At 49.8% G+C, this 19,066-nt stretch overlaps 6 non-coding genes across 6 annotated transcripts; 4 read left to right on the forward strand and 2 right to left on the reverse strand.

The window, feature by feature from the left end:
• Positions 1-10,993: 10,993 nt before the first annotated feature.
• Positions 10,994-11,066, forward strand: Trnaa-agc (transfer RNA alanine (anticodon AGC)). The gene has a single exon. It is a non-coding gene; the product is annotated as a tRNA-Ala (tRNA).
• Positions 11,067-11,731: 665 nt separating this feature from the next.
• Trnap-ugg (transfer RNA proline (anticodon UGG)) lies at positions 11,732-11,803 on the forward strand. The gene has a single exon. It is a non-coding gene; the product is annotated as a tRNA-Pro (tRNA).
• Positions 11,804-12,255: 452 nt separating this feature from the next.
• Trnap-ugg (transfer RNA proline (anticodon UGG)) lies at positions 12,256-12,327 on the forward strand. The gene has a single exon. It is a non-coding gene; the product is annotated as a tRNA-Pro (tRNA).
• Positions 12,328-12,866: 539 nt separating this feature from the next.
• On the reverse strand, positions 12,867-12,939 carry Trnaa-agc (transfer RNA alanine (anticodon AGC)). The gene has a single exon. It is a non-coding gene; the product is annotated as a tRNA-Ala (tRNA).
• Positions 12,940-16,217: 3,278 nt separating this feature from the next.
• On the reverse strand, positions 16,218-16,289 carry Trnap-ugg (transfer RNA proline (anticodon UGG)). The gene has a single exon. It is a non-coding gene; the product is annotated as a tRNA-Pro (tRNA).
• A 2,630-nt stretch (positions 16,290-18,919) lies between these two features.
• Trnat-agu (transfer RNA threonine (anticodon AGU)) lies at positions 18,920-18,993 on the forward strand. The gene has a single exon. It is a non-coding gene; the product is annotated as a tRNA-Thr (tRNA).
• Positions 18,994-19,066: the final 73 nt, after the last annotated feature.

Consider the following 19,066-nt stretch of genomic DNA (forward strand, 5'->3'; position numbering starts at 1 on the left):
GGTGGTCCCGGAATTCCCAAACGGGAAGGTGGAAACTACTCGCTAGAAAAGGGAAAGGGCTCGGTTCGGTTTTTTGGGCGAGGAAAAACTCATTTTGTGGGAAAGCTTTCAAAGCCGAGTGTCTCTGCGCCGTGACGGAACGCCTGGCACACCGCATCGACCTTCGCCACAGGACACACGACGAAATGTTGCTGATAAAGTAACTCCTGCCCCCGGAGAAAGGACGAGCCGACTGTAGCGGGCGTAGTTAAATTATATCACAGCGACCGAACAGCCAAGAAGCCACGAACCAGAATGTTCTCTTTGCTCCCCACCTTTTTTTCTATTTAACTCCCACCACCTCGGTGGCTTGGGTGCAGCCGAAGGAAAACTGATTTGCTGACACTAAATAACCTTGGCGTGGGCGTTGGAGGATGTTCGAAAGCACGGTTTGCCATCAGAACACGCCAGTTATTTATAAATATGCCTCAATAATTAGCTGCAAAAAGGCAGGAAAGCTAGCTTCTCCCTGACGTGGGCGCGCTCGCTATTTAGTGCTAATTGGAAACGAACACAACCTGAATGTGGCTGTGGTATGGCGAGTCTCACCCAATGCTGTAAGTGTTTCACAATTAAACAAACGTATTCCTTTCACTAACTTCTCCCCCGCACCTTTTTGGTGACACTTTGCCGCTTCTCCCCGCAACGGTCGAACGATGCTGTGAGAGGCATTAAATTAAGCATAATAACTTAATTGCAGATTTCGAGCTACCATTAAGCCGCTCTCTCTCTCTCTCTCTCACACACACACGCTCATTGTGTCGGGGCTTTTAAATATCCTGTCCATAACGCTCGCTGGTCTAGAGAGGAGGCTAGAGCAGCACCATCCAGTGAGCTGTTGTGTCGATGTAAAGGATTCACTCGGCTCCCGTTCAGCACCGTGTGGATTGTGTGGGCCATCCTGTGCGCCGAGCATTTTCCCACCAAGCACCGATCGGTGGGCTGAGTGGGTTGCAAAAGTGGAAGCAATAGGCACTCCGGTAAAATACGGTAAAGCTAGGCGAGAAGGCGGAAATTTGTTCATTCGAGTCCGTCTCGGGCTCAGGTTGCACACCCACTCACGACGCCCACCAAACCGGCAGAGTGGGGTTGATGGTGGCAAAAGGGCGTTGCGCGTGGGCGCGCGAAAACCGGAAGACGAACGTTCGTGAGGCGTTAGCCCGAGAACGAGGGCGGTAATTATTTACCGTACGCAACAACACAAACGCTCGGCTCGAGGCATACGCGGTTTGCGTGGGTTTTGCGCGGAACCACGCATCGGAAAGGACAAAACGTGCAGGAGGTTCACATTTTTTGTTTAAAAGGTCCTCCCGTGCCCACCTACGCTCGGGAAGTGCAGGATCTTGTTTCCAATTTTCCGTGCTGCTTCGTTGAGCGTTGCGAAAGGAACTTGAGACCAAGAGAGAGAGAGAGAGAGACACGCCGTGCTATTTGAGCCATTTTTTCGGCAGGATAATTGGGCGTCTGCTCGAATATCCGTTTCAAACGACGTGTAGAGTCACATGAAATGAGGATGAACGGGCGTTCGCGCATGAGAGCGAGAGAGAAAGAGCAAGAGGAGCGAAATAAAACGGCGATAAAGAAAACCGTAAAATCACGTCCCCTGAAAAGGGTCAAACGGCTCCAGGACCCCCGGTAATCGGGTCCTTCCGATGGGAAGAAGTTAGCGGATGTTGGCTCTCATATCCGGACGCACTTTGCGCGACGTCGGGTTGACCAATGGCCCCCGATCGAGGAGCCAAAACGAGGCAAGGAAATTGAAGAAAAACCGATTGGCTGCCAAGGAGAGGGTGGGTTTTTCGAGGAAAGATTGGATCCAACTGCCCGCACTCCGAATTGTTCTCTCCTACTCGGTGGCTTGAGATCCTTAGCCGTCTTCCCGACTCGAGAAAATATGACATATGACGCCGCAAAAACCGAGCGCACCTCTTGGGGATGGTCGGCTCACAACCGGCCGAACAAAAAAAAAAAAAAAGAAACGAAATAACAAAATCAAACGCAAAAAAAGGTCCTGCAAAAGGGCGAACGATTGGAACGCGACGAAACCCACCGGAAGGAGCTGAAAAGATGAAAATAGTAAAACATCCTTCCACCATCGAGGGTGCGCCCACCCCCACGTGCTCACCGATCAGGGCGGAAATGTAATGAAGATTTATGATTCCTTCATTGCACGGGCCGCAAACGAGAGGCAACACATCCTGCATCTCCCCAAAGAGGGAGAGAAAAAAAAAAGTTCACCCCACGACCGGTGCTTTATCGGTGTGGTGCTGCCGGAAGGAACCGCGTGATAGTATCGAATGTTTTCTGCACGCGACCATCGCACGTGCTGGGTTGCTGCGTGCTTTTCTCTCTCTCTCTCTCTCTGTCTCTCGTTTTGGTTGTTGCTTACACTCTCATTTTCCACATTTCGCACATTTCCCTGGGGACGATGTAACCTCCACACCGGTGGGCCGATTTTTTTTTCGCCCATTCCCGGTCATTACATTTTCTTCTCGTATTATTGGGCCCTTCATCACGTGGAATTTGAAAGTAAAGGAAGCTGCTGCGAGCAAGAAAAATGCGTCAAATTCCCCTTCGACGAGTTGTGACGGTTAATTATGGCTGGGAGGCTGCTGTCGGGATGTAAATTCGAGGTGGTATTTAACAGGTCTATTGGTAGTGGATTTTACGCTACGCCCCGAACGAGTAAACATTATTCTCCAAAAATTCAACAATCACTCAAAACAAACTACTCCAGCCGCTTGAGAAGTAAGGGGCGAACCTGCTCGAGTGGCGAAAACAAATTTCCTTCTCATCCGCTCCAAGAGTGGGCAAGGCACAGTGGGTGAGGGCAACAAGTCCTTGGGGAGCCGGCCGAGACTCAGGCGCTTGCAAAAGAGAACCTCCCGAGCCGTGTTTTGGTTTCGGTACAGCACGAGGAACGGCCAAAAACCAACCACCACCACCAGGGTGATTTTCTCGAGCACAAGGACACCCCGGCGAAAGGAGAAAACCCCTGCAGCACCGGTGACGAAATCTACCGACCGAAGGCATTTAGCCGCACCACGCAAAAGAGCACCATCACTATGCGCCTTCGGTGTATGTGTGCGTGTTTGAGAAAAACCGGTCACAGCACGCAGCAAGGACACGGTTTTCCCCCATTTTTCCCATGGCCACACTCACCGAATGGATAAGGATGGTCGTCCTTCGTGTGCACTCCGGAAGACCTTCGGCATTCCGCGAAATTTTCCAATCTTTTGTGTCCGTCCCACGACAACCAAGCGGAGCAGAGCGTTTTTTTTTGTTCTCTTCCATTTTTCAACCACCCCCCCCGACGGGCAGCGAAAGTCAGTCCTTTGTGTTCGTCAACCGAGCCACGAGGATCGAGCCTTCTTTTTTTGCTTTTTTGCTCGTCCTATCGCTTTCCGGTTTGTTTATTGATGTGATTAGAAGCGGGCAACCTCGACCGGGTTTTGCCATGGCGCGTTCACCACGACAATGGTGCCTCCCATCGACGGTGACCCCGTAAGTGGAGCGTGCCTTTTTATGGTGGCTAAATTACTTGTGATTAATTGACACACTGGTCGGGATGCGGAAATCGACGCGTCGCAGTAACCCCAGCACCAAGATTGCGATGGGTAAAAGGGAGCTGATTGTGACGGCGAGATCGTGTCCTATCTTTGAGGGTGATTTTTGTCTCGAATGCTCAAAATGGCCGTGGTTCACATTCGCAGGCTTACAACCACAATGGTGGATTGTTGACAAGCGTTTAGTCCAGCACACAGCAAGCCTGTTTTAAAAAGCAACCAGCTGCTAGTATCATGGGGAGCTTATCAAACAATCAAAGAAGGCAGTGAGAGCCTTTTGAAGGAGTGTCATCCTCCAAACACCAGGCGTCTCCATGGGTGCGATTCCAACATGGAACCACCATCCTTTGAACAATCCGTGTAACGGACCGCTAACGCAAGCATAATAGAAAAACAGCAGTTCCGATTCGCCCTTTGGTTTGCTTTCCCAGCGGTACGATACTAATTTGATTTATTCTCGGTAGGGCGCGCGCCGGTTCTTTGCGAATAAAAGAAATAAAGTCGCTCTCACCTTCTTCTGGTGGCTTACGCTCGGTAAAACCGTAATCAACAAGCCGATCCCCATGGTAAGGACTCGAAACTGTTGCCGGTTCGCGGCGTAGCCGGCTTGCAACGTGCTTGTAAAGTATGCGAGCATTAAGAAACGGAAAAACAATCTTCCTCACAAGCACTCGTTCTCTCGCACTCTCGCTCTCTCTATCTCTCTCTTACACACAACATCATCCACGCGCTCTCTCACTCGCTGTTATGGCAACCATTCATACGCCAACTACTTCAGTACGCGTCGGTCTTTTGTTGCGTAAACTTTTCCCAAAACCACCCCCGGTTCCACCCAACCATCTCCCCGGGTCGAGGGGAATCCTTTCCGCATCTCAATATGATGAAAACGATTTTCCCACCCCAACGCGGGAAAGCTCTCGGCTACTGCCACACTTTGGCGTTCCTCACGTTGCTCCTGTCATTTCGCTGTCTCTTTCGCACGCGCATTCGCTCTCTGTTTCACAATCGCAGCAGGCCTTTATCATTTCCTCGCTCACGTTCACACGATGCTGGGCGGTTTTTCCACGCATCCATCCTATTCCGACGAGCTGGATATACCTTTGATCATCATCTCTCGCTCACTCTCACTCATATAAAGGCCGTCTCGTTTCTTTCTGCGTCGGATTGGCTTTTCCGATCCAACCGAGCAGCCGTTTCTCGGGCGCACCCAGAAGGTCCTGCCGTGGTCTCCCGTGTGTGTTAACAAAATCAAGCTCATTTCCGCAAATTGACGCTTCTGGTCGTCGCGTTTCGATCCCACGGGTTAGCGTTGAGAGATATACAGAGACAGCGAGAGCAAGAGAGAGAGAGAGAGAGCAAGGTTTTTAAAGCACCATCAGCCAAACCGAAAGGGCCCACCAGGTTCTCAAGCGATGGGGTGGTGGTGTGATGGTGACGTCGGGTTGTTTGTTTTTTCCTCCCAGCTAAGGACGGTACAACCTTGCCAGAAGGACCTCGCTTGGAATGGCGGTCTCACACCGGCGTGTGTATGTGAACGTACATATTTAATGCTCCCAAAACATTCTGGGCTCGGGTCGTCCCCGCTGTCTCACACGTTTCCCGCTCCCCCTACCATGGGATAACTCTTTTTCGTGCTAACCCGTCGCTTGGGTCGCCATTTTGTGTCCAAAATCCTGTGACCTTCTTCAAACGACTTTCAATCCCTTGAGCTTGCGGTTCTCGCGCGGTGTGGAATGAGGAGGCGATGGAAAGGATTTTTCAGTGCCAAACGCGACATTCAAGTGCTGTGAGAGTGAGCGAGAGCGAGAGCGAGAGAGAGAGAGAGAGAGAGAGAGAGTGAGTTGGATAATTTATTTTGTACTAAAAATGAACTCAATCTTTGCTGGGGCCAGGATCGTCCTTTACGGTGGTTTGTGTCGGTCGTTTGAAGCTTTCCTTTTCTTTCCAACAACCTTTAAGGATGGCCCAGACCGTGGCAATGCAAACCACAGATGGAGAATTCGGTACGGTAAAGGTGCAAATGGTGGGGCATTTTTTCTGCTCACTATTCTGCGAAGCTTTGAATCCACCCCACGGATGCAACATTCGAGGGAATTAATTCCTCAACGCAAGCGCCACCACCAAATCAATGAATGATGAATGGGGAATTGGCTCGATTAATTCGTGTAATTGAGAATTCATTTCTCAAACCGCCAAGCCCGGTAGTGCCGGTGACAAATCGATCGTCACGTTTCGACAAACGAGCTCAGCTCGATCACCCCGGTTGCCCGGCCTAATCGACTTATTTTCTCGCACCGAGAATCTACCGACGACGCGAGCGAACATTCGCCCAGCGCCAGTTTGCGCTCGCGTAATATTGCACCGAAGCACAGTGCACGTATCACGTTGTCAAATAATAGACTGCAGCACTGCGAAAGTACGCTTCCCATTCCCAGACATGCCGAGATCCTGCCGTCCGTCCGACCGGAGCTTGTTTGTCTGCGTGTGCCCGTAAATACTAATATGCATTTTGTGCTGGCACCGGCCATGGCAGGATGGCGGACATTTTGCTTTCGGTACGGATGCGGTTTCCCAGCCCAGTTACGACCCCGATGGTCTTCTAATTTGTGTCCTGCATTTGGCTGCCCTCGACGCTCTTCGTCCCTGCTCACAGTGCTTCGCTAATCCTGTTCCGTTTCATTGTGTTCGATGTGGAATCGTCCCGGGTCCGGTGGGTGGTGGGTCGTTTCCGGTGGCTGAAGCGGTGTTTATTCGGTCGTCCCAACCATCTGGCGAACCATCGGATTGCGAGCCAGCAAGCTTCAAACGGGTGGTTCCTTTTAGACCGCGCTAATTCCCATCGTTGCGGAATGCCGCTACGGTGGGATTTTGTAGGTGTTAACGAATGTCCTGGGTGTGTACTCGTATGTTATCTCCACATATGCCCACTCACGCTTCACTCCTTTTGCATGCTTGTGCGAGCATTAAAATCAGCTTTGTTGAATGTTTTTTTTTACAACAGCTTTCGAGATGCTTAAAAATCAGTCAACTAGCCAAACAAATGGCTTTCGGATTTGTTAATTTACTTCCCGCGTGTATATTTTGTTATTCGATCTCGAAAAAAAATATGGTACTTCTTCTAGTTTGCTCTCGCCGGAATATGGTGAGGCAAAAAAAAATAATTGTAACCAAAATTCTTGCCCACTTCATTTGGGAGGGCGTGGTGCGCCTACCAGCCAGGGCCATAAAAGCATTTTATGCTATCCATAATACACATTCCAGAATGTGAATGGACTCGGTGAGGTGAGAATTGCTCGCTGATGTGCCGGTCCCAGGTCCCAGGTTTAACACGGCAGCAGGCACGATGATGGCGCTATCGCGAGAGGCGCGTCTGTGTTCTTTTCCAATTAGCATAGGCATTCCAGGTGAGAGACCCGCTGGTGGAGCTTTCCATGGCGTGCCTTTGGCGTGGCTTGCGTGGCTAAGCGGGGTGGGTTTTGGAAGTGAATCAAACGCGAGCATAAATCACCCTGAGCACACCACGTACGATCGTCAATTCTATTTTGTTTTGTAGGTGTGCGTATTTACTTAATCACGAAAGCAATTGAACACAAAATCGCCATTACTGTTGTCGTAGGTAAAACGGTGGTTGGTAAAGAAATTGGATAGGTCTCGCAATAAACAAAAATAAAATCACACTTCATCTCCCCATACTTCAAAGACTCAGTTCTCAGGCTCAAACCATATCCCCTTGCAGCTTGAGTAGAAATGATACCATTAACTCAACGATGCAACAGTCACAATCCATTTCTTCATTTGTTTGCACACATGCACTGTGTCCTGTTCCCGAATCGGAACGTAAACGCACGACTTTAATTGCGCTAATAGCGTTTCGGTATCACACCGAGGTGAGCATTCCAGCATGATAAAAGCGGTTAATCGCAGTCATCTACCACCATCGAGCGGAAGATAAAACACAAGCGATGAAAAGCAAACGCTCGTGATGGAAGAGAGTGGGCCATTCGGAGAAAAGGAGCAGAAAAAAAAAACCACAAGCTACATCATGAAGCGAATCTGGTCGCGCGGTTCGACCCATGGTGTCTTTCTCTCCATCTCCACAGCTCGCTCTCTCTCTCTCGCTCACTTACTCAAACACATCGTGAAAAAAAAAGAAGAAAAACCCGGTAGCGTGCGGTAACTATGACGACACGCCGCTACCGACCGCGTGAAGCAAGCGCGACGAAACGCGGAACAACAAAAGGCGGCAAACAAATGGAATAAGCCGCGGCTAAGCTCCACACGCGAGTTAAGAAGCATCCAGCGGTCGCGCGAGATAAAGCAAGAGAGAGAAAGAGAGAGAGAGAGAGAGAGAGAGAGAGGAGAGAGATAAAAAAAAGGCACAGAAAGGCGAGCAACAGCATACTCGGCCACCGCATGAAGAGTTATTACATCGCAAGCATTAAGTACAGTTAGCATTTTTTTTGTTGTTGCCCCCACCCTCCACCCTCCTTTTTCGCGTTGGTTAGTTTTCCACAGCCTCCTGCGAGCTCTTTCGTTCGCCGCGTGCGAAGCAACTGGAGAAGGGAAACAACACAACTAAAAAGAAAAAAAAAGAGAAATAAACGGGAGTAAGAAAATGAAAAGGTGGATGTTTCGCGAGATTTTACGCCCCACGAGGTCGCGAGATTTGCGACGCGGTTCCACGGTTCACATGCCCAGCTTGGACACGGGCCACACCGATTTGGTTCCAGCGTTCGGTTCTCTTCATCTTCAGCTCATCCCTGGATCCCGTTGCTGGTGTGGACGATTTTTTGAATCGTTTGCATTTTTTACTGCCCCCACCGGTCACGGCGAGCCCAAAACCAGGAGCCACAGGAGAAGGAGAAAAACAAGGATGATCTTCGAAGGGGGTGGCGAAAGAAAGAAACGCAAAAGAATAATAAAAAGAATCCCGCTTAGCCACGGGGTCGGGATTTGGGCGCCGAACGCCGTTATAAAATTAGCAAACCGCAAAAGGCGTATTATTAAATTGTTGAGGCTCACTGCTTTGACCGAAGGGGGGGGGGGCATTTTAGTAGCGCCACTAATCGGCTACCAGGTGATACGCGTTTCAGACGAGAAAAAAGGGCACACCAGAAAGGTTTACAGTTAGCGCACTCGATCATGCGGTCAATTTTCGATAGATAGGTGCAATCCCGCTTGGCCACATGTTTGGCTTCCCTTTGACGTCAGGTGCACGGGGACACACACACACACACACACGCGCTCGTTTCGGTGTCAGGTGGATACGGTTTTGGCCAGGACGCTAAATTATGAGGGAGCGCGCACAAGTTCGGTCGGTGCCCTTTTCGCGGTGTGGCCTTTGCGAGCGTTGTTGCGCTTGTTTCAGCTATGTGTGCACATCAAAAACGCAACGGCACACTGGCAGATGTTGGCTGAGGGCGTGTGTTTTTTTTCTCCCCCAATTTTCTCGAACCTCTTCTTCCATTCTCGGCTCCTGTACACGCGGTGGTTTTGTGCCGAAGGGTTGCTTGCTTTTTTAAAGCTGTGAACGTGATGAGCAAACGATGCATGCAAAGAGCATGAAGCAATTGAGCTCTGATGTTTCATTTTAAATATGGTTATTTGCGCCTGTCCTCACGCTGCTGTCCCAGTTGTCCACTGTGCAGATGCTCGTTCGGTGCTGCGAACGGTTGCAATAAGGAAGTAATGCCGGTTTCGATTGAAGACCGGCGCTTCCATTTGAACCCGGGAATAAATAGCCCCACAGGGGCAGCCCATCAGCCTCGTTCTAGTGGGAGATAGAGCTCACAAGAAGCAAACGGTTGCAGCTAATCCCCCCTTTCGAGCGAGAAAGCGGACTCGACATTCCGGGGGCGATGAAACGCACCCCTCGTTCGATATCGGTCAATTTCCACCACGGCCCGAAACCGAAAGTCGCTTCTCATCGTGAAAATCGCATTCGGTGATTAATATTTTCTCATGTTTCAGCCACACCGAACGTGTTTCAGCGCACACGGGAACTTGGGAAACTAATTTTTCACCACGAACACGAGAGAGAAAAAGAGAGAGAGAGAGAGCCAACTCCCCGTGCACCGTTTGTCAAAATGTTAAACCAAAATTAATGAGTTTCACTTCACAAATCAAAATTAACTCTCCCGGACTCCCGGGACGGTCGGTCGGTCGGTTTAGTTGGTTGGCGAGGAAGCAAAAGCATCCTCCGGACTCGGTAGCTACTGCCGGTTAGCCACCCACAAGGGCACCCTTGCGAAGCGGGCTTACAACCGTGCTCAACACCACCGGCTACAGCATCATCACGATCATCGCTATCATCACCGGCATCATCATCATCATCAGGCGGCTGTGTGCCGGTTTGTGCTCCGTACGGAAGGAAGCGCAAAGTTTCAAAGAGAAAAAGCGGTGAAATATCAATTCTCTGCGCTCGCATTGCCACCCTCAAGCCTCGTTCGTTCGCCCTCCAAGGGTCAATCCATTGCAGGATGACGAGCAGAAGGACGTGAGGGCGTGGAGGGAGGGGGAAATACGTTGCCCTCATTTCCGCCCTGTGGTGGGGCTGTGCTGAGCCCTGCGTGTGCTCTACACGTAAATTCCAGCCATCCACCACCCATGGGTTGGGCGAGCGCGCGCCAACATGGAAGACGAAGTTGTACAATTCTTGCCGATGTTGAAACCAAAGAACGGACGAACGAACGAACGAACGAACGACCGAACATGGTCCAAAAACCGCCGGCAGCCGCTATATGGCGTGCTGAGCGCGTGTGCCAACAGCGAGAGAGACGACGCCGGATTCCCGATCAGCCATGGGAAGAATGATATGGAGAGCAGTGTGCACGTGTATGTATGTGGTGGGATTGTGCCTGCTCAATAGGGAGAGGAGGTGGGGGGGGAGATTTCTGCTCCACGATCCTGAAGCGGCTCCATCTTCCCTATTCCATTACGAAGTGCCCTCTGTGCAAGTACGATGAACCCCTCCCCTCTATCGAGCAAGAGAGCAGCGGAGGCGCGCACATTGGGCGACGACGAGAGCTTGTGCTCCTGCCCACCCCATCTACATCGTCATCATCCCTTAGCGCACCACATCAGGTGGGAGGTGGGAGTAGGTGGTTGGTGTGTATCTTTTATCGCTTCATCGGTACCATGGCTGAGGGTGCCGGGAGGGAGATGACGATGGGCGACACACAATGGGCGGAAGGAAAAGCGTAGTATTGCAACTGCTCTTCCCTGAGAGAGGAGGGATGATAAACGGTAAATACGTTAGGGAGGTTCGGAGGGTGGTTAAATCTATGCCCTATGGAATGGGGCGGAACGCTTCAAAGAAATGTGCACCTCAAATGTTAAGTATATGCTGTATGTTAAAATCATGCCCTAGGAGCCCCTCGGCAGAACCAGGGGATGTAGCTCAGATGGTAGAGCGCTCGCTTAGCATGTGAGAGGTACCGGGATCGATACCCGGCATCTCCAGAAAATATCCTTTTTGCGGCGGTTGCGTGTCATCATCACAATTTCTACTAACATTGGTCCAGCGCTTCTCTAAAGCACGTTTTTATTGCTCTTTTGCTATAGATTTTTAGGACTCATTGAGAGAACAAACGCTTCCATGAAAATGTAAAGATTTTAATGCGCACTGGCAACAATAAATAATCACGGAGTATAGCTGATAGCAAGTGAAGCCGATACTAATGCCCACAAAAACCTTTTATTTCTGGGCACTTTATTTGTTACAAGATGATGTAACAACTGCCTAACTGTTATGACAAAAAAATATATCTTTTTGAAACATTGTAAAACGTCTTCATAACTTCATATCTTCTATAGCCATAGGCTGTGATAGATGCGAATTTCATAAGCTACATGTACAGACCATCAAGACAAGCAGTTCCTAACAAGATATATCCGAAACATTTTAAATGAAATCTCGTCAGCTTGTTAAAATCAAGAAGCATGTTAATGCGCATCATCCGGTTTGATTATCTGTTATTGGAATCGAATCAAAGTGAGCAATTTGATTGCTACAGCTCGCTGTAAGGTTCGTTTTCACTGGCAACTTGTGAAGGATGCTGTGAATGGCCTAAATTTGTAGATGTTGCTTACTATAAAATGAATCTCATGATGAGCAACAATCACGTGGCTCAATGGTCTAGGGGTATGATTCTCGCTTTGGGTGCGAGAGGTCCCGGGTTCAAATCCCGGTTGAGCCCAGGATTCTTTTTTGCTTAACAATACTGCCACTCGTTTAGCAACACTATAACTGTATAAACATGACAAGCCAGAAAACAGACGTTAAATGTGCAGTACATAAAAGCAGTTAAATTTTTTTAAGATAGGTTAGTGGAAAGATGTAATATTTTAAGATGCCATGAAATATAAGTACCTGAGCTACATGCTATACTTTACATTATTAATAAGTAAACCTTAGTGTAAAAAACATGTTCAATTTCAAAAACGTTTTCGTGACTACTGTTTCAGGGAAAAGGATGCAATGTTTACATGATGTTGGGAGATTTTCATCACATCCGTGAGCGTATTGTACCCTATAAATTATGGATAACCATTATGGGCGAAACATGCGTTCAGAAATTTCAAAGCTATCATTAAATAAGTCGATAAATAAACCCTACCAAAGAGATATATCCATAACACATGCTCGTGCGGCTCAATGGTCTAGGGGTATGATTCTCGCTTTGGGTGCGAGAGGTCCCGGGTTCAAATCCCGGTTGAGCCCGTGATATTTTTAATATACGATGTCACATTATTTATTCATGGAATGTATACACAAAATGCGAAGAAAGATTTAACTTCATACATAACACAACACACATACATGAGAATGATTTGCTGGTCGAGTTTGTTTGTTACTCACAGCAGTAAAATAACTAAATAAGGGGTCGGTGTTAATTGATAGATAGATAATGTTTTGGGATTATGGGATGATCGGGAATTGGACAAGGTTCTTGTAAAGAAAAATTAATATTTACACAGATTATAAAAGTTAAGTAGTTCACTCCCTATTTCACGTTACACCATCTTTAATAACCGAACAAGTAAAACATACACATTTGCTCGTCATTCATCCGCACTGCTATGCATATTCATATAAAAAATGTCAATTCAAAATGAATAGGTTCAGATATTAAAAAAGGAGTAGATTCTTTTTGATCATATGAAAAGTGTCACAGATGTTGCTTTTGTTTATATTGCAATGTTCGGTTTTATAACAACTTTACACATCCATAAAAAGAACAGTGCATCCTGCTAAGGGAGTGGAGATGCCGGGTATCGATCCCGGTACCTCTCACATGCTAAGCGAGCGCTCTACCATCTGAGCTACATCCCCTGGTTGAGTACCCGGATTTTCCAAGGCAACCAAAATCACTTCGCCAACCAAACAAGTCCTGCAGCTTTGTGATCCTGGCCGCACGGTGCACTACATCAGAATCAGAAGACGTTAAGCACCGGATGACAATGTGGATTCTCCCCTTTAATCCGTCATTTCACATTGAAATCCCCAGTCCCCCCGGGGGGCACGCGTCGGTGTAGTACTCAGTTGACTGATTGCACCACTGTACGGTAGTGTGACGGTATTGTTTATGATTCGCTTCATGCACAGTCGACAATCCCACCTGATCTGCTAATTAATGCATATTCAGCAAGGCGCTCGTCCTTTGAAAGCGCGCGTCAGAACCAAACCATGACACACAAAGCGAACTAGTTTGGTCGCCGGTTTTGATACTCCCTCCATACATGCACCATCATTTCGACGGACTGCTTCGTACACCGGTCGTGTGATTATTTATGCTCCGTTCCCCTTGGTGCTCGGTGTTCTCACGCTGGAGGAATGTCCAGCCGCTCGATAACGGCAGTACGTGGAGTGGGAAGCATTAGAATCTCGCCCGAAAATTGAAGCATCATCATCGACCGCCCTGGACAGTGCCGGCGGAAGAACGACGGAGGTCGAGAACGGAGCAAGGAACCAGCAGGGCCAACGAAAACTGCCCATCGACGATACATGTCTGCCCTTACGCATACACCGAGCAAAACGCCACGATCAAAGGCCTTCGCGCGCTCGCTCACTTCGAATGCTAAAGGAAATAAATTACAAACAGCAGCAGCAATCCCACCGCACACTCCAATAGGCACATTCCGACACCCGGTGGAGGAGGCAAAAAAAAACCCACCCGAAAGACGTTTGGGTGGGGCTGGGAGGGACCCGCACGTACGTAAGTCAAGTTGAACGTTAAAATATTTCATTGAACCTGTTTGTGCGGACGCTTCGAGTCCCAGCATCAGCAGCATCAGCAGCAGTAGCACCACCTGAGAGAGGTCTGAGAGCAGCGCGAAACGGTAAATGGGGTGATGATGGGCCAATTTTTCGGAGCTTCTTCGCAGCTTTTCCCCCCACGCGGATCGGACCACAGAAGAAGCGCAAAAACGACGCGTGGAAAACGCCGAAACGGAAGAGACCGCAACACCACCACCGGTGGGAAAGAAGAAATGAAGGTTCTTTTGGGTGGTGTGCCGCGGGTTCTCGCTCGACTGGTGGCTGGCTAGACCGAGCGCTTCTTGTTGGCGGAAGTAGCAAAGGCATTTTCCCGTTAATGGACCCACTTATGGGTGGGTAGAGGGAGGCATTCGTTCGTGTACGCGCGTTTTCGGGATGGTGCTGAATGAGCCGCTGAACACTCGCGTGGCGCTTCTTTCCACGCGTCCCTCGACCGTGGTGAAAATGTTTTCCGATGGAAGGGAAAAACGGATGCGATTCTTCCGGTTTTGTCACCGGAACCAGCACAGACCAGTCAGGAATGTACCGGGAAGCAATGCATCCAAAAGAAGGTCTCATTGATTGACGTTGAAGACACATCACCGAAACGTTAAGCGCACGCACTGTGTCTTCTAAAGATGCCCAGGAGCCATTTTCCCATGGCCTACTGTGTGACCAGCAGACTTTTGTAGTCTAAGTAGGCATCTACATGAAGGACGCTTTACACACTGAAGCCACAGTTTGTTTTGTGTTCCCCCAGCTCCAAATCGAACTCAAACGGTTCAACTGTTCGATAAATAAAGCCCAACAATTTGCTTTTCTCAAACTCGGAATTTCCCAGCATGTACCAATTCCAGCAGCAGCCTTTCCAAAAATCGAACACACATAATTCGCTGCCGGCAACTGGCATCATCATTTTGCATGCGTCCGGTCTCGCTCGGGTAACTTTTCCGGGATTTTCCGGAACCCTCGTTCCGGCACCTCTTTGTCGCCCCCTACACACACACACACACACACACACACACGGTTAAAGACTCACAACGAAAAACAATCCGCTTCACACACATGCACACCCACACACTCACGCACACAGCTCGTTAAGCTGTCTCGCAAACCATATTTGGTCGCCCACTCAATTTCCCGTTTTATTCCTCGAGTCCGCCCACAAGCGAGGTGGGCGAACCGTTGGGGTAAGCGAGTGAGCACCCCCACCAATCGCAACACCATTTAGTGTCCGATTATGGGCCCATAAGCAGTTGATAAGATCCGGAGCCATGTCACTTCTCGCGCACGATCCACCCTCTCCCCCAACCTCCCACACACACACACACACGATGGTCCGTCGTGTGATGGGTGTCACCGGAACAGGGAGGGATCCTTCCACGGCACGGTGGAGCGTTGGGGATCAATAAATTAACGCCCAATCGAAACGGATTCACATTTCATCGTCGCGTGGGTTACGGAGAACGGCGCTGAAGCTGATGGCGTGGCGAGTGGCAGAGTGGGTGCTAACGCCAAAGTATCCTTAAAACCGGAAACTCTCCGCATGGATTACCGACACGCTTCAATCACGAGCGAGAGCGTGAGAGAGACGGAGCGAGTGGGCCTTCGACAGAGAACGAACGATTTTTTATGGCTTTGGGGTCCTTGCGCGACGTGTGCTTGGTCAGTTGTCCAGTTCTGTACGACGCACACATACATACGCATGCATACGGTGTGTGTAGCGAACGTGTCGTTCTGCGACAATGGAGCCGCCTGGTGGATTTGGCATCGAACGGAATCGGTACCTCACGGATGGTGCAGTAACTCGATTTGCTCTCTTCCTCTGGTGGGTGGGCGTCCTCGGTGGTTAGACCCCCTTCTCCGTGTGTAGGTGTTTTTCTTTCACTAGCCACTGTCACTGTCACCCACGGCTGGTGGTTATGGTGGATGTACAGCAGCAAAAAAACAAGGCAAAATGATCACCCACAGGCGTAGTAGCCAATATCGGGGAGGAAAACCATTTTCATTGCCTGTATAAATATGGATCCCGGCTCTCATGACGACTTTGAAGTTGGCGTCCCGTAGGTGGAAATGTGGAAAATTGATGACGTACGCCGCGCGCAGGACATAATATCAATCAGAACAAACAACGTTATTCTCGTGTCTTTTCGCAACACCTCCGCACATCTACCGGTGGTTGACATTTTAGCAAAGTGTACCCCCACATCTGTTTTGTCGGCTTTTCATCATCAAACCACAAAGCTTCTTGTCTTCCTACCAACCTCCCACAACAGCCGATGGGAGAATGGAATGAAAGTGCCTCCGCTGCTGCTCTTACCTCTTATATATTAACAAAAAAAGACCATTTCTGCGGGCTCAACCGGGATTTGAACCCGGGACCTCTCGCACCCAAAGCGAGAATCATACCCCTAGACCATTGAGCCACCTACAGGGTGAAACAATAGGCCCGAGCAAAATTTTCCAGCCCAAGCGCATCGTTTGACACACTTTCGCTGGAGCTCTAAAGATCTGCCCCCACCATTGCGGCCTTGTGTCACCCAGTTCCACCATCAAATCCCAAGCCAACCGGCGGGTGAATCAAACGAGCATTGTTACAACATCACACCGCCGAAAGCGCCAACTATCGAATCGAACCGTTGCGCTGGAGCCTACAATAGCTGATGAGGACGACGGTCGTCTTCGCTTCGGGCGTGTTAAAACATTCCACGGTTCGGTTCCATCCACCGCGGAACTGGAGATGGTTAATTTAAATGAAGCAATACGCGAACGAAGCGTCCCCCCGGGGTCCAGCAGCTGGAATGCCAGCACGTCCCATCCCATCTCAGTGCCACCCACCCCGCCCACTCTGAAGATGTGCCGTATCTCACCTAATCGCTCCCCCCTCCCATGCAGCACTCCTGGTCGTGTCGTGTTCGTTAATTTTCCGTTAAATAAAATTACCGTCCTCCCTTTCGAAGGGCCCAATGGGGTGGGGATGGCAGGCGCAAAACGCAAATAAAAATCCATTCCAACGGGCTTGCTGATAGAGAAGGGAGAGGGAGACAGAGAGAGAGAGAGAGAGAGAGAGAGAGTGTGGCAATACTGTTGTTATAACCAACGGCGAAGACAAAGTCAAGACGCGCGCCAGCACAAACGCAAGAGGCAAGGCGCAGAGATAAACGACAAAATGGGTCCACCACCGCGAAGGAAAGAGTCAGGAGAGAGAGAGAGAGAGAGAGAGAGAGAGAGACAGAGAGAAAGCGAGAGCTTGTGGCTCTGGAACCGACAAGGGGTGATGTGAGTTGCGCCGAGAAAGCCGGTAGTGGCCGGTGGTGAAATAGATAACTCGAGAAAGTGTGGCGTCTGCTTTGGCGTTTTGGGAGGCCATCACCACTAGCGAGCGAACAGCTTATTGCTCTGTTTCGTTTACTTCGCAGTACGTCACGTAGAGACCTGGATATGGATCACATTGGAGCAATCGGGGGTAGGGTCGGCGAGCGGCGGGAGTTGGGAAAGGAAAATGAAGTCAAATGTATTATTAAATACGTTGCGAAAACGTACGCCCGCAGGAACGTAGCCCATCGGTTCAAGGAGCGCAAAGATAATACTCAGCGAAGATTTTTCGTATACTTTTCCCCCCTACGCAATCATAGAAAAAGGGCAAGGGGCCCGTTTTGGGTGGTTTGCAAATAGTAGATTTTGTTCACCATTCGCGCTGGTTGGTGAGAGTAACCATGACAACGAATCGCTACCGCCATCTTCGATTCAAACGAATGGGTGCGGACTTTGGCACATTCTGTTTGTTAAATTAACCCAACAACCCCCAACCGTGTCTCCATCATCATCATCGTCCATCCGAGGAACGAAACTGACCGCAATCGGTCGTTCTGTGTTTGTTTACGATAAATCCCTCACGTTGTATCAACACCTTCACGCAGCCATTGCGCAACGACCCGATGTCCCAATGTGCGGGTGTTCTTCGCTGGCCGCGAATATTAATTACCCCCTGACGAGACAAGTGCAAGCACACAAACGACCTGACACCGGAAAAGCACAGCCACAGATGGGTGTAAAACGAGACGAACCCACGAGACACGGTGAAAATAAGAATCGAAACGAGGAAAGCAATGAAAAAAGAAAACCCTCAAGGGGGTTGCATCACACCTCGCGCTTCGGATACGCGATCTCACCTACTTTCTCCGCGGGCTCCGCGGGCACCGGAATGCATTTTCAACTCGGTTTCGTTCCATCGCGGCCCGATTGCGAGATTGGAAAGGGAAAACGCCACACTCTTCCAGGGGACCCCCCCCGGGGCCCGGAAGAAGCAGGGTGGAAAGTTCCGCGAGGTGTCTCGAATTGTGCTCAAACGTGCGCGAGGAGTTCGAGTGGTGCTGGTGAATCGAGGCCTTTTTAACAGACTATCTGGCTCCGTTCCCTGTGCAGGACCGGCACACATACACCCCCACAGTGGGGGTGGCAAAGAAAAACGAAACCAAACCCCTCCCCCCCCCCCACACCGAAAAGGGCTAAACTGTTTTCCACCCGCTGGACGCGCGATTGGGGATGATTAATTGGCTTCCCCGGTTCGCTGGCAGCGTAAACAAACGAGCAACAAAAGGATCAAATCATGGACACCGTGGCCACGTGGCGGCGGTGGTGGTGGTGGTTAAATCTCCGATCGATCGCTGCAGCAGCTGCACACGCCGGGAAGTGCAGCGGAAGTTGATACTCTGCACAAATAAACTTCGCGACGGGCCGCTTTAACGCGCCCGTTGGCCTACAACGGCCGGTTCTCGCTCGTCCCATTTGCTACCACCGAAACACCTCCGAATGTAGGCCAACACAGCACAACTGGCACGCTTCAAGGTGGTTCGAAAAGGTGACGCTTTATGCGTGTTGCGCGTTGCGGTTGGTGCGTGCTAGTGGCGAGAAAGAAAACACATCCGAGCAAACGCCTTTTCGTCGAGTGAGACTAGAGTTGGTGAAAGGAAGCGTAGTGTTTTTGTGGGACACCTTCGCAAATGACGTCAGGCAGGAGTTTTTTAAGTAATTTGGGGTGTCCCTGCATTAACACGGCGCCGTGGCTTAGTTGGTTAAAGCGCCTGTCTAGTAAACAGGAGATCGTGAGTTCGAATCTCGCCGGAGCCTAATTGAGGGTGGGTGGTGGTTTACACAACAACGCGCGCCCCAATGAAAGATTTTTATTAAATAACACCATAAT

Source organism: Anopheles nili, chromosome 2 (genome assembly GCF_943737925.1).
Source record: "Anopheles nili chromosome 2, idAnoNiliSN_F5_01, whole genome shotgun sequence".
Classification (NCBI taxonomy): domain Eukaryota; kingdom Metazoa; phylum Arthropoda; class Insecta; order Diptera; family Culicidae; genus Anopheles; species Anopheles nili.